At 41.5% G+C, this 13,639-nt stretch overlaps 1 protein-coding gene across 2 annotated transcripts in view; it reads right to left on the bottom strand.

The window, feature by feature from the left end:
- The window catches only part of LOC146789845 (syntaxin-binding protein 4-like), a 1,170,683-nt gene that overhangs the window by 925,885 nt on the left and 231,159 nt on the right, over positions 1-13,639 (bottom strand). The gene's annotated exons all lie outside the window — the stretch shown is intronic.

A 13,639-nucleotide genomic window follows, 5' to 3' on the forward strand; every position in this document is an offset into this window, starting at 1 on the left:
CAATATGATGGATCCCAATGACTTCACCAAAATGTTAGAAGACATCAACACACAACTTGATAAATATTCTGTGGAAATCAATGAGAGGAAAATTCGCAAATATAAACGCGATACAATTGATTACAAATTGGGAGAGGTCTACACATGGGCCGAAGTATACGCAAGACGCAGACAGAATCGACCATCTCACAACACTGATACAGACACTTCTTCATCTGGAAGTGAAACCAGAACCAGACCATCTAATCAACCACCCATGCGACCGCCTTCGTCAACAATTCACCCGGATGTACCAACCCCCGGCGCTTCTTTTTTAGAAGACACCGGGGACAAAGACGACCCAGGAGGAGCCAAAGAAAAAGACAAGGAACCACTCGAACCGAAGACCATTCCGGTTACCAGCAAACGTCAGAGAGGGGGCAGGAGACCCTAGATGACAACAACCTGGTTATCAACATTTCTTCTCACGCATTGAACTCCATGGAACTTAAAACCTTACAAAAAGGTGCATCCTTTGTACCCACCTGCCATACCAACACCTTGGAATTGGAAATCAGTTTTTTCAAACTGATGCGCAACCTACGACTTCAAAATTTCTTTGAAAATGTCACTCAAATTGATGAACCTCAGAAAAGTGATTTCTTAAAAGGTCTCAAATCACCCAGTACCTACATGGCTCCCGTTAGCCACAAAAGCTTGGACACCTTTGAGACATTGGTGAAAAAGGACTTACAATCGCTGCCTTTCACTAAGAAATCTAAACATCGAAACCTTTCGGTCAAAGAGCACAACATCCTCCTAAAACTAGCCAACAACCCCAATATAACATGTCAGAATGCCGACAAGGGAGGAGCACTAGTTATCATGGATACGGAGTTCTAAACACAACAAGTACTAAATCACGTATCTGACACTAACACATACATGAAGTTAACTCACAACCCCACAGAACAATTCAAATCTATCCTCCAAGAAATTCTACTGAAAGCTCTCAATGATGGCGTGATTCCAGAGAAGGCATACAAATTTTTGTTGAAAAGCCATCCCCGGTCACCTTCCTTATACATGCTACCAAAGATACATAAGAACATTGAAAAACCTCCTTTTCGACCTATCGTTTCCACCAGAGGTAGTCTACACGAACCCATCGGCAAACTGTTGGATAGATACCTACAACCTTTTGTATTAAACATGAGTAGCTATGTCAGAGACACCACAGACTTCATCAACAAAATTAATACCATCACCTTGGATGACAACAACGAATACTGGCTATGCACTGTCGATGTGACATCTCTGTACACTTCCATTCCACACGATGTAGGCATCTCCGCCATCGAACACACGCTTGTACATTCAAATTTGGATCCTCAACTACAATTGTTTCTTTTAGAACTATTATACTACACCCTTTATCATAGCTACTTCAAATGGCAAGACCAATGGTATTTACAGCTCACTGGTACATCGATGGGCAATTGTGCCGCACCGGCATATGCCAATATCTTCATGGAAAAATTTGAAACTGAAAATATACTGAATAACAACACATGGCAAGATCATGTCATCATTTTTCTCAGATACATTGACGATATCTTCTTCATTTGGAAAGGAGCACACTCTGAACTCATGTCAGCACTTAACACCTTGAACACCATCAACGAAAGAATTCAATTCACCTTCGAAATGCAAGAGTATTCTGCCACATTTCTCGATGTTAAAATTAGTCGTATCCATAACAAGCTAGAAACTACTATACACCGCAAAAAAACTGACCGTAACAACCTGTTACACTTCAACAGCTTTCATCAATCAGCACTCAAAAACCATCTACCATATTCACAACTACTACGTGTAAAACGGATTGTCTCACAGCCCGACACTTGCACCCAAGAAATGGAAAAGATGCTCAACAAGTTTTCCCAAAGAGGATATCCACAACAAGTTTTAACACAAGCCACACAACGTTGTTCCACAATCTCCAGAAATCAACTCTTAACCAAATCGGTCAAACCCATCAGCCAACGAGCAGTTGTGGTATCAAAATTTTCCACCATGAGTAATCATTACAAAAGATTAATTTTAAGGCATTGGCCAATACTGGCCATAGAACCGGATTTCAGAGGGCTATTCAAAGACAACCCCATTTTTGCATTCAGAAGAGGTAAAAATCTCAAAGAAATCCACACTCAACCCATCGACATACCCTCATCTACGACATACAAAGGAACCAGACCCTGCTACAATTGTAGCAACTGCAACAACGTGATTACCGGTCCCTTCATCAACCATCCTATGAAGGGTCACAAAATCAACCTCAAAGTTAATGCTACATGCAACACCATGAACGTCATCTACCTTCTCAAATGTCCTTGTGGATTTGTGTATGTTGGCAAAACTGAAAGAAAAGTGAAGACTAGGATTCTAGAACATAAGAGCAACATCCGTACCAACAACACAAAATCCACCATAGCCGCACATTTTACTGAATTCCATCACAACATCAGTCAACTTAAATTCATGGTACTTGAAACTGTGGAACCCAAAGAAGGAAGAGACATCCACAATCTGCTTTTCCGAAGGGAAAATCATTGGATCAAACTGTTGAACTCAATGAAGCCGAACGGACTCAATGACCGCATGGAATTTTTGTGTTATCTGTGATCTCTTCACCTCAGCTTCTTATGTTATTCCATTGTTTTAGGCCCTGTTATTTTCAGTCTTAACTATTTTCATCTTATTTTTACTGTTTACTCATCTACCCATCCTTTTTTATCTCTTTTCACTGTCCTACTTTTATTTCTCTCTCATCGTTTTTATTCAACTACATTTATCATCACCTCAAGCACACTGTTCTTGTTACTCTTCTCTGTTATTTCCGTCATCTCAATATGGCGCCCGCACCTATCCGTCTAGAGTAGTCCTCTTTCTTTGTTTATTTGGCACGTTACTAAAATCACCTCGGAAGCGCGTTTCTGCGTTCGCGTTAATGTTAACCACGAGATAGCCGGAGCACCATGGAAGCGCACCGCGTTTCGTAAGCTTTTCTTCACCTCCTTATCTCAGCCGTTATATTTTATTTCTAAACCACGTTATTCTGAACGCAGCAGCGCACTGGTATATTTTGTGCTCGAGCACCACAGCTTTCATCTAGTACACTCGAACCGGCACAGCCCGTTTGCACACGATTTTTTCTTTTTCTTTTTCTTTTTGTTTAGAATCTTGTTTGTACCGACCACCATTAACAAACTCACGATCACGATTATATTCCATAGAGTCACTCCTTCACCCATTACGACTTATGATTTCACCCGATCACGTCGTTACATTCGGTTTAGCTTTCACACCGTTTTATCTACGGACTAACCGGACCTCACAGTTTTGATCCACAGACGCTTTGTTATTTCTCACCGTGCATGTTTGATTAATACTATTAAGCCACACATTTGAACACTTCATCATTTTCAACTTATTAATGTAATGACAGCTATATTCTCGTCAGTTGACTTCCTGACTCTTGCGTTTTATCATACTTTATAGATATGTCCCCTGGCGAAGGTCCGTTCGGGACCGAAATGCATTGGGCCAATCTCTGTAATGATTAACATTTGGATTCAAATGGATGATTATTCACTGATATGATTCACTAAATATCGACTGAAACATCCAATCAAAGTTTGCTGTATCTCATTCTTTCTAAAATTATGAACACTGAGTGTTGAAACCTCACCAACCCCTGTTCCTAGGGGCTTTGAGCTGTGCGCAGGGGGACGTCTCCTATCTTCAGGATACGCTTATTTGGTTATCTCCCCCAAGACTGCAGGGCCTCCGCCACAAACGCGAAAGCCCTTTGTGAATTAGGCCCTGGGCGTTTGGTGGGTGGTACAAGATGCCCATAGCTTTGGAAATCAAACCAAGTTTCTGCCTACTTTCTCTCAGTAACAAGGAGGTCGCAATGTGAAGCCTGAATGTAATTTTCTTTACCAGTGCTATGAAGGCTTCCAGACACTGAGCCAACTAGAAACGCCTTGGGTGTACACAACAGCAGCACTATTTTCAGAATTTTTTGAATCGCTGCAGAATTACAAGGAAATCATCAAGAAACCTCATATGACAAGAAATGGGAAAGATGGCAATTCACAGGAGGTTGTTAAGAAAAGGCTTGTATATAAATATTATTATATCATCAATCTCTTACCATAACTGGTGGTCCTGGCTATGCTTTGTTAGATCCCTGACATCGACATGCACCACAGTCAATCACCATCCTTCCCAAAAGAGTTTTAAAGGTGCTGTAGACACTTTACTGTGGAGAAGTGTAATTTTACGCTTAATGTTTTGCTTCAGACTTTCTTTTAAAGTTGCCGTAGGAGTAATTGTAATCCTGAGTAGTATGCACTCACGTGTATTCTGTGTGACTAATTTAAGACCAAAAGAGTTCATTTTCAAGACGTAAAAGTATTTCTCTGTTCTACAGTATTTTCTTGTATCATATATGTAACTGACTATTTCGAATCTCACCCTGACACCTAAAGTGTAATGTGTCCCTTGAAACATGTTTGTGAACTAATCTAACATTACCTTTGTAGTAATAACTTAGTTGAATTGGTTATTCATAATGTTGAGAGTTTTGACAGAACGTGTTTTATGAGACAAAGAGAAGCTGTAAACTCATGTGATGTTAAGTTAGCTTAATGGTAGGCCTGAATTGTGTTTAATTCGCTTCCTGACTAGAGTTTACTTTGCATTTTGCTTTTACTGTGAAATGTTGCATGTATTTGTGTTCCCATTGCAGGTGGACAAGACATCGTTAGTTTAGAGGCGTCCATTGTTTAGTCGATAGCTAGACCTGGGAAGGAATGCAATAACAAAGAAGAGATGAATTCTTGTGGAAGACAGAGATGGCACCAAGGAAGTGTGGGAAGATTACCGTGTGAAGCAGGAGGTGGAGAAAGGAGTCGATGAAGGCCGCTGGGATAAAGGAAAATTACCCAAAGTTTGTAGATGGTGTTTGTAATGGATAGTTGCTTTTGTACTAATGAAGTTAGGGACAGCTGACACTTCTCGGGCAGACACTTTGAGGTACAAACCTCTCTCAGTGATTGCAGCATTAAGCTACATGACCATAGTTAGAGCTTCCTCTTAGGAGGACTCTGAGAGTGGACACCTTTTATGCTTTCCATTTGAACCTCGCTTATTCTAGATTTCCTTTTTACATAGATTAGGGATAGTTAGGGAACTTTGAGAATTTTTCCTTTTAAAGAGTTAAATAACTTACATTTTGTCTTTTAATAACCTATGTGTCTATATCCGAATTAGTAGTTTTCTTTTACTTGTATAGCGTGAATCAGTTCCGGAGATTTGGGTTCATCCTATTCTTTTTGTATTTTATACTATCATGCTAAGAGTGATATTCATGAATCTGTTTCAAAATTTACAGTAAACGGACTAACCAAAAACCGTTAGAATATTGTTTTCAGCAGCTCACCTCTCCAGACGGAACAAAAGTACACAGCCCAGAATCTTAACACTAGAATCCAATAGTGAAATTAGTCTGTACCAGGACGGCAGGGATCAATCTCCCTTTTTAAAAATAGGGATAACAGTAGCTGACCTCCAGAAGTCTGGAATAGGGCCTGACACATCAGATCTAAAAACATTTGTAAGCAAGGTAGCCCACATGTTAGTATTAGATTTAAAAATATCTACTGGGAAAACGTCAGGGCCAGGTGCCTTCCTGGGAACACATTTCCAAATGGCAAGAGTCACTTCATGGATGGCAATCGGGAGGCTTTGTGGATTTTGGGCAATCAAACAGTGGCCCATTCCTGTATTAATGGACGTATTTTCCGATTGAAAAATTTTAGAAAAGTGGGATGCCCAAGAATCAACTGTTATTCGAGATTCAACTTTTGGAGAATCTGGCTCTGAAAAGAAGAGTCAATTTGCTAGTTCTCAGAACTTTGTGTTATCTCTACCCCTCCCTGCAACTACAAGCTCTTCCCATGCTTTATTCCTAATTTCACTCCAAGGTGGTTTTATAAGACCTTCTTGCATCCTTGACCTCTTATATTGAGCGAGGGCGGGATTTAAGGGCCATCCTCAACTGTTTATGGGCAGCCAAACAGGCCGTGTTAAACCATCAGTGGGAGAGTACTCTCTGAAGGACCTAGTAGAGGGTAAATTATCCGATATAGACCTACAAATGTTATTAACCCCAACATGTATGATATCAGGTCCTATCTCCTCAGATAGACAAGTTAAAATAGAGTTAATTGTCTCAACCATGATGTCGTGGTTAATACTATGGGATCAACCGTCTCCCATTTTATCCTTAATCCTTTATTCTTGGAATAAGATATGCTGTCATCATTTTTGAAGCCTTTAGGGTCAATGTAGGAATTCAGTGGGATAATGAGGGGATTATGGTCACTTGCACATTTACAGACCACTTTAAAACCTAGAAGTAGGAGAGAAAGCTCAGCCAATATCACGATAGAATCAATAATGCTCTCTGAATAGTTACCCAAGGTTGAGGAAACAGGCATTGTTCCCACGAAAAACGTTGTATGCTTAATATGAGTAACATTATAATTATGTGGGTTCATAAAACCACACAGATGATTGCTAGTATATTGACAAAGTAGTATTAAAATCCCCAACCCATATTATGTGAACAATACGATTTGTTGTCTGGTAAATGTCTTCTTAAAACCCCTCTAAATTGTCTATTGCATTACTCAAGCTCTGGTTGAAGCTATTAACATAGAAATTAATCAACGTTATATTGGGTTCAGCAGGGAAAGATAAAAGAGTTATAAGAGAATGAGGAGAAGACCAAAGTTCCGAACCTGGAATGCAGAAATTTGAACTGAGAAGAAAGTAGCAATGCTACCCTTTACTCTTCCCTCCTCTGAAGGCAGGGCTGCCTGGACAAAAGCGCGATACCCATCAAATGAAACCTTTCTGTCATCCGTATTTCTTGATAGCAAATAATTTGAGAGGCGTTTACAAGCCTAACCCAATGAAGATTCATGATTTTTGGGCGAGGTTCCACAATGTTCTAAGAAATAAGACAGAGATTATTTTGTGCTGGACAAGAGTCTTGAACTATAGGCAACTCTGCTACATCCTGTAATTGGTAAGTTCCATGTAGTGGAGGTTTAGATTCAAAATCTTGTGCTGAAGATAGTTTTCCTTCATCCAGTGATTGGGGAATTCCTGTGTCAAAGATTTTAAATCAACATCCCTTACAGTTTGACACAACGTCAAGGTTGACTTATCCTGGAAAGAGAGTCAATCAATCACTGCCATCCCTTCCATGATATCATATCGGTTGGTCACTGAAACATTAAAACAACCCTGCATATTATGACACACACTCATGCCCCTCTGTCCAGAGACACTATTGTTTGGTAACAGGAAAGCAGGCCTATAAAAAAAACAAGGGGTGAGACCGTATGCCCTCTTGATTATTAGTCAGGTGATTTAAATGATGTAGAAGATACTTTACAAGCTTTAAATCTCTTAAATTTATGACAACGCATTCACCAATTGATTTTTTTGTTTAATCGGTCAATCCACCCTTTTCTGCTGATGAAAATAATGTTATTGTGCAAGTCCTCATAGTGGTTAAATTTAAATTGTAACCAGTGAGTAGTCTTGCATTTTAGAGCTTCGCTATCCTACTCTGTCCCTCAGGTAACTGGGGGAACATTTTCTAACACAATCATGTAAGGGTAAAGTCAGGCAGGAGCTGCAAGGTGTCCGTATGCATACAGTTGTGATTTTGATTAGGGTTTGGATTTTGAGTATACATGTCTCTTATACATAGCAAGTTGTGCGATCCCTTCTCCCCCCCCCCCCCCCCCCAGTCTCCTTTGGAACGCTGTGGGCAGTCATTTGCAGCAACACTGGCATGATCAGTAAGACCCTTGGTAATTTTCCCATCTTCTTTATTGGGGACTCGCCCCTCATTAGTTGACATTTGTGCTGTCGTTAATAAGTTAATCACTTCTTCATGTCTAGCAATGGCATGGACTCTTCTATTTTCTAAAGAAATCATGTGCATGTGTGCTTGCTCCAACTAATGTTTCACCAGGGCCTTAGTCTTGGATTCTAACTTGGTGCAAAAGCCATTCATTAATGTTTCAATTTTGGTTTGAAACTGGTTTAAAATATCCAAGACAGAGGGGGGGGGTTTCTTTAATTATCCCAGCCTGACCAATCCATAGTTCTTCGGCATATCAACCGCATTGATTTCCTCAAACATCTGGCCTTAGCGCCCCTTTATCTTTTTTGTGGGGAGCTTGCTATTATCGATGAGTTTTCCCCTTGAGCTTCCTTCACACAGTGCCTGATATATGAAGAGGCAGACCTCACCTCTCTCAATGGCTTAGACCCCACGCCGGCATCCTGCAGGCCCCCACCTTCTAGAGGCTAGGAGTTCTTGGTTTTGGACTCTCCTTTATCTACTATAATAACCTCCGGCTCTAGAGGGGCCTTCTGGGCTTGCCGCTGCACAATGTCAATTCTTTCCTCTACGTTCTCCATTTCCGATCCTAATACACCCATTACACTGATCAGGTAGTTTACAATGGAGAACTGAGATGCAGAAGGAGTGTATTTCCTCTCATTTAGGGCTGCAGCATAGGTCAAAATGGATGGCAAAAAGAAACAGAGGCTGACCTTTAGAGCAAATGCTGGGGCGCTGACGATTTTGCAGCAGGAACAAGAGGGGTCTACCGGTCTCTTTTGGGTGAAGACAGGCCCGCTCTTGGCCCAGTCTTCGCCAGGGAGCATCCTACGCAGGAACACTAAGCGAGCGTTTGAGCGTGTTTAGTAAAATCCCCTCTGCCAGGCCTCAGGCTCGCCAAAGCCTGCTGGGGGATGTAGTCCCACCCCAGCGGGAACTGTTGAGGCCAAAGAATGCGGGTGAAACAACTCCCATGCAGCGGGACACTCAGAGGGCTCTTGAGCACATTTACCAAAGTCCCCTCCTCCAGACCACAGGCTCTACAAAGCATGCTTGGGGATGTAGTTGCGACCAAAGAATGCGGGCGTGACAACTTTCATAAAAATGACTTTTTGGAGCGAATGACTACGTTTTTTTTAAACACATGCTAATGTGAAGAGAGCAGAATAAACTATAACTGATCCTTAACATTTTGTTTTGCAATGTTTGGGGTTCTTATATTGATATTCTGCATCTATTTCCAGTACAACCATTCATATTCTGCATGGTCTTTAACAGTGTAAAACAAGGGTTGGCAGCCAGGCCCCAAGCCCAACCTCCTACATGACCCACATATCGGGCATGAGCAGCAGAAGTTGGCTGCAGGACCTCACCTAGGTCAAGGCCATGCGCTCAACTCTGAACTGCCCAACCCTCATTAAGCATCATATCTAGTCCCGCTCAGATGGGGTACTTTGCACTCACAATTACAGATTTTCAGTCTATAAGCTCTGTAAACACTTACTATCATCACATGCTACTGTACTCAATTTGCTGCCCTGGGAAGAAGGGTAGGCAAATAATGGAACTCACAACCAGCAGGTCAGATGGCAGTCAACATGCATTTATCTCATCAAGGGCCAGATGTAAGAAGCTTTATTTCTGCACTGATGTACCATACCCTATTTGCGATTTGGTAACCCATTACCGAATTACCAATAGGGTTTGAGATTTGGCCTTAGGAAGGGGTGTATTTAGGGTGTCCCTTTCTAAATCCCAATCGCAGCGGTATGAAAGAATGTTTTACAACCGAAATGCAATTGCAAAATATTCCCATTTTACCACCAACTGCACCTGGATAGTAACCCTTCCCATATGGGAAGGGGTCCCCAAGGTACCCCTTCCCCTTTTGTGAATGGTAGTACAAACATTTTTTCAGAGGAGGTAGGTGTCTCACAGACCTCTGCCTGCTCTTAAAAATGAAAAGAAAACTTTTTATTTTTCATATTTAAACGCAACACGTTTTCCTTTAAGGAAAACGCGCGGCATTTAAAAAACAAATGATTTGCTTTATTTAAAACCAATTACAGACATAGTGGTCTGCTGACCCCCAGCAGGTCACCATCCCGTGATTTAAGCGATTCCCAATAAGTCACAAATTGTGACCTACCTCATTAATATTCTTGAGGTAGGTCGAATTGCGACCCAGTCAGTCAGTCAACAATAGCTTTATTCGGTTAATAATTAAAACCATCAAAGCATACACAAAATTTCATTTGCAAATAGTTACATTTGAAAATAATTAACAAAGGAGTTTCAAACAATACGCAATACACAAATATACATAAAAAACATGTTTGAACAAATAAATGGCGAATGTTGACATTAAAAAATAAGGCAGGCCAAAATTTATAAAACTATTTCATAATTTCAAGAGAAAAAGGTAAAAAGGCCCGGTCTCGGACTATCAGACATGCTGAAAAATAGAGCTAAAATATATTAAACTACATTCGATTTCTACTTCTAATAGCCCCCGAAAGATAGCTGGCAACTCTGAAACAGACAAAAGGAGAACCCAGCATTTGCAGAAATACCAAGGCGGGCCTTACTTGGTCAAAGTGACAGTTCTTAAAAATGGGGCAAATAAATTTCTTACGTAACAGAGTGTAAAATTTACAGTAAAAAATCATATGCAGCGTATTTTGTTCGGAGGCGTTATCACAGGGACAGGGGCCCAAAGTGCCCTCTTTAAAAAAGCCCTTCGGGTGTGCTAGGAGCCAAGGTAACATGCCATGTTTAAACCTAATCAATAAGAACAAATGGAAAGGGTTATTTATATAGGTCAAGTATGGCTGAATCTCATTGCCCATACTTAACATGACAAATCTCCTAACAGACGGTTTACACACTTCCTCGCCTTCTCTCAGCAACTTTGCCCTGCACATGAACTGAGACTTTAAGTCTTTTATTTCCAATTTAGACAGCTCACATGGTCTCTCAAATAATTCTAAGCAGCCAAGAATCTCCATCTTAGATTTAATATATCGTAGCCAAGGAATACACATGGCTTTGTCAAGGGCCAGACAATCTTGTATAATGAGCTGGTTTAGGGTTGGTGGGTGCTGCACCCAAACCCTTAACCAACCCATTAATGGAGCAACGGAAATCTGATCCACTAGGTACTCAGCCCCCAAATCTTCATGGATATTAAAAATTGAAGTAGAAACAGGCAATGACAAAAGTTTCCGAAAAAAGGCATTCTCGGTTAATTGAATCTCCACTGCCGACGTATAGCCCCAGACCTCACTGCCATACAGGGCCATAGGCACGCACTTAGCGTTATATATCTTCAAAATCGCGGGCAAGGGCTTGCATCCCAGCCGTTTTGCAAAACCCAACAATGCTCCTGTTGCCCTAGCGAGAATATTCTGTTTCTGTGCGCGTTGCGCGACCCATGATCCTCGGTCATCAAAGGTGACCCCCAAATATGGAAAGGTCTGGACTTTTGTAAGCTCCTGCTTATTGCAGAAGAATTTAACCTTTTTCGCAGCTCCATCTCCTATTGTCATTGAATGTGATTTTTTAAAATTTATTACTAAGTCCAAGGAGACCATAAAATCGTTAAAACCATTTAAAAGGGCTTGAAGGCCTCTTGCAGTTCTTGCCAATAAGACCGTGTCATCCGCATACAACAAAGCGGGAATCAACTTAGTACCTGCTCTTGGTATGTCTTTACAAGATAAGGACAAAACTTCCCCCAGGTTATTAATATAAAGTGAGAAAAGCAGGGGGGCAAGAATGCACCCCTGTCTTACCCCACGCTTCACCTGCCAGGCATCAGTTAGATTCCCGTCCTTATTATAACGGACCGCCGCAGTAGTGTCTTCATGTATAAGTGCTAAAAAGGAAATCAGCACAGGGTCGAGACCCATAGCTGCCAGGGATGCCCATAATTTTTGACGATTAACCAAATCAAAAGCAGTAGATAGGTCCATGAATGCTAAGTGTAAGACCCCCTGCTTCGCAATCGTATACTTCCCAATAATGAGATGCAGATTAAGGCATTGGGGAGGCTCTTCTCATCTGCTGCGAATTGCGACCCACTATGAATCGCTAAATGAAACTCATGGAGTTTCACATATATAGCAATAGCGATTACCTAATTGCGATTCGTAGAGAATCACAATTAGGTAATCACTGTTTCCAATATTGATTCATGTGGCCCCAAGTGTTCTTATGGGACCTTTCAGTCTTTCATCATTCTGAGGCTGGTGAAAAGGAGAACCAATGGGTTTCATAATAGTATGAAACTCATTGAATTTTTATTCTTTAAAGTAGCCCTTGTCCCTTTAAAAGACAGAGGCTGATTTTAAATAAACACACCTTTAGCATGCAGTAAGATCAAATGCATTGAAGGAGGTCTTCAGTCCCTCAAGGCTTCATTCTGGCATATGCAGACATTTGCAGGGAATCACTAAGTGGTAGCTGTATGAAGCATTTTTGCAGTTGCAAATAGCCTGATACACAGAATCGTGCAGTTTGCGACCCCAAACATGCTTTTGGGTATTTACAAAGCCCAAATTGCGATTCCATATCTTGTGACCGAAACACAATTTGGATTTTGCGATTTGGTCTTTGGAAGGAGCGTGTTTAGGGCGTCCCTTCCTAATATTGAATTGAAATGGTATGTATCAATGCTTTCCAATCAAAGTGAAAAATGGCGGTAACTCATTTGCAAATGGGAAGGGGTCCCTAAGGGACCCCTTCCCCTTTGAGCATGGCTGGCAATTTATATTTTAGGAACAGGCAGTGGTCCCACCGTCCACTACCTACTCCTAAAAAATGAAACTTCAAAGTTTCATTCTTTTCTTTTTAAACGCATCCCATTTTTAGGTCGAGGACTACCGGTCTGCCGAAGGCAGAACCGGAAGTCGGAGATTTAATGTTTTCTAGAGTGGCTATTTAGCCCGTCTCTCTTTTAGCTTCTCCTCCATTGGCTGGCTTCCTAAACGGAGGCCAGCCGTTGGAGGAGAGAGCCGTCCCTCCAAATAGGCTCCGTCTTTTTCAGATTCGGGGGCGTGTTCCTTGCTGTTCTTTCCACTTTTTAGCCACGCCCTTTTGAACAGCAGGAACACGCCCCCGAATCCGAAAAAGTTTCGAAGCTTCCATCCGCCATTTTTTTTTTCTTAGCAGTACTGGCCAAGATCCCACGTCTTAGTTCTGTGCTAGACCCCCGTAACTTTACCTCGTTGCAAGTCTCCTCAATCCTGCGCTGGATCACCCTTCTCAATCCCGTGCTGGAGCCGGCTTCCAATATCGTTGCAAGTCTCCTCAATCCTGCGCTGGATCACCCTTCTCAATCCCGTGCTGGATCCGGCTTCCAATATACCAATAACGGAAAACTCGATTCGACTTGGTGATCCAGATTATTGTTTAGGTTTGATGTGGTTTTGTGGGTGTGGTCTTATTTGATTTTTTAAAACACTAGATGTGCTCTTTGACATGTGTTGGAGCTTCCTTTCAGCAAATTATGGCAACAGTAAACAGTGCGTGTTCAAGCCATCAACGTTTTAAATGTAAAATTCTCCTGGTGGTTCCGGATACGCATGCGCCTTGCCGTTGGCTGACGAGGGTAGAGTTTTCGGTAGATTTACACCAATCAGGGCGCCCCGTGTCGATGTGTTT

This window comes from Triturus cristatus, chromosome 10 (genome assembly GCF_964204655.1).
Source record: "Triturus cristatus chromosome 10, aTriCri1.1, whole genome shotgun sequence".
NCBI lineage: Eukaryota > Metazoa > Chordata > Amphibia > Caudata > Salamandridae > Triturus > Triturus cristatus.